At 67.5% G+C, this 2,500-nt stretch overlaps 1 pseudogene; it reads right to left on the reverse strand.

Moving 5' to 3' along the window:
- On the reverse strand, positions 1-102 carry LOC135979682 (5S ribosomal RNA; annotated as a pseudogene; the record flags this gene model as incomplete).
- Positions 103-2,500: the final 2,398 nt, after the last annotated feature.

Raw genomic sequence — 2,500 nt, forward strand, 5'->3', positions numbered from 1 at the left:
ATTCCCAGGCGGTCACCCATCCAAGTACTAGCCAGGCCCGGGACGGTTTACCTTCCGAGATCGGACGGGATCGGGGGCGTTCGGTCCGGTATGGCCGTAGGCACCCGGCCCCGCGCCTCCTCGCCCGCTTTCCCCTGCCGACGCCCGGGCCTGCCGCACGGTGAGCCCCGGTCGGACTGCCCCCCCCCCCTGCGGCAGGGCCCCCGTCTCTCGCGGGCCCGGTCCTTTTTTCCTTTTCGAGCTCCGGGGCCCGGGCTGGCCGCCAGAGCCCCTCCGCCCGCCCTCCCCGGCGTCGGGGAAAATACTGTCCCGGACTTCCAGTGCGCCCGATCCTGTCAGCCGGGGGGTGGGGAGGGGCAGTCCCTCGCTGCGGCCGGGGAGGGTGAGCCCAGGGCGGCTTGCCTGCCGTGCGAGGCCCCTCTCGGCCACCAGGTCAACCCCGAGTCGAAAGGGCTGAAAAATTTTCAGAGTCCCCTCCCGGGCACCAGGTCAACCCGTGGAATCGGACGGGTTCACCTGCTGGCCGGTTCGCTTCCCGGGCACCAGGTCAACCCGTGGAATCGAAAGGGTTCACCTGCTGGCCGGTTTGCTTTCCGGCCACCAGGTCAACCCCTAGGGGTTTTAACGGGGGCACGCCCGGTGGCCTCTTTCCCGTCCGGTCACCAGGTCAACCCGGATCTCCCTCCTTCCCTGGGCGTCCCCTCCTCGGAGGCGTCAGGTTCCATTCCCCCCCCCCCCCCAGACTTCCAGGGGCCCGATCCAGTCGGCCGGGAGGCAGTCCCTCGCTGCGGCCGGGGAGGGTGAGCCCAGGGCGGCCTGGTCCATGTCTCTAGTGGGCCCGATCCTTTTTTTTTTTTTCGAGCTCCGGGGCCAGGCCCGCCCGGGCAGCCCTCCTCGGAGGCGTGGGGCGATTTCCCCCCGCCCCCAGACTTCCAGGGGCCCGATCCTGTCGGCCGGGAGGCAGTCCCTCGCTGCGGCCGGGGAGGGTCAGCCCAGGGCGGCTTGCCTGCCGTGCGAGTCCCCTCTCGGCCACCAGGTCAACCCCGAGTCGAAAGGGCTGAAAAATTTTCAGAGTCCCCTCCCGGGCACCAGGTCAACCCGTGGAATCGAACGGGTTCACCTGCTGGCCGGTTCGCTTTCCGGCCACCAGGTCAACCCGTGGAATCGAAAGGGTTCACCTGCTGGCCGGTTCGCTTTCCGGCCACCAGGTCAACCCCTAGGTTTTAAGGGGGGGGGACGCCAGGTGGCCTCTTTCCCGTCCGGTCACCAGGTCAACCCGGATCTCCCTCCTTCCCTGGGCGCCCCCTCCTCGGAGGCGTCAGGTTCCATTCTTTTTTCCAGACTTCCAGGGGCCCGATCCAGTCGGCCGGGTGGCAGTCCCTCGCTGCGGCCGGGGAGGGTGAGCCCAGGGCGGCTTGCCTGCCGTGCGAGTCCCCTCTCGGCCACCAGGTCAACCCCGAGTCGAAAGGGCTGAAAAATTTTCAGAGTCCCCTCCCGGGCACCAGGTCAACCCGTGGAATCGAACGGGTTCACCTGCTGGCCGGTTCGCTTCCCGGGCACCAGGTCAACCCGTGGAATCGAAAGGGTTCACCTGCTGGCCGGTTCGCTTTCCGGCCACCAGGTCAACCCCTAGGTTTTAAGGGGGGGGACGCCCGGTGGCCTCTTTCCCGTCCGGTCACCAGGTCAACCCGGATCTCCCTCCTTCCCTGGGCGCCCCCTCCTCGGAGGCGTCAGGTTCCAGTCTTTTTTCCAGACTTCCAGGGGCCCGATCCAGTCGGCCGGGAGGCAGTCCCTCGCTGCGGCCGGGGAGGGTGAGCCCAGGGCGGCCTGGTCCATGTCTCTAGTGGGCCCGATCCTTTTTTTTTTTTCGAGCTCCGGGGCCAGGCCCGCCCGGGCAGCCCTCCTCGGAGGCGTGGGGCGATTTCCCCCCCCCACCCCCAGACTTCCAGGGGCCCGATCCTGTCGGCCGGGAGGCAGTCCCTCGCTGCGGCCGGGGAGGGTCAGCCCAGGGCGGCCTGCTTGGCGGCCGGGTCCATGTCTCTAGTGGGCCCGATCCTTTTTTTCCCTTTTCCGGCTCCGGGGCCCGGGGTGCTCGGGTAGCCCTCCGCGGTGGCGTCGGCCAATTTTTTTTAAAATCAGACTTCCGTGGGCCCGATCCTGACGGCCGGGAGGCAGTCCCTCGCCGCGTCCGGGGACGGCGAGACGCTCGGCCACCGGGTCAACCCGGAGGAAGCGGGCTGGGGGGAAAAAAAAAAAAAAAGTTTTCCAAGTCCGAAAAATTTTCAAAGTCCCCTCTCGGCCACCAGGTCAACCCCTTTGGAGCGAATGGGTTGACCTGACGGCCGGTCGTCTCGCGGATGTCCGGAAGGGGTCGCCCCACGCCGTCTCGGCCGACCGAGGGAACCACGAGGTGGCGCCCGGTTCCAGTTTCGTACCGCCGAAGGCGGGGCTTTGGCTTTTTCGACCTGCCTTTCGAGGATTGTGTGAGGAGATTTCTGAG

Source organism: Chrysemys picta, unplaced genomic scaffold, assembly GCF_011386835.1.
Source record: "Chrysemys picta bellii isolate R12L10 unplaced genomic scaffold, ASM1138683v2 scaf1136, whole genome shotgun sequence".
NCBI classification, from domain to species: Eukaryota; Metazoa; Chordata; order Testudines; family Emydidae; genus Chrysemys; species Chrysemys picta.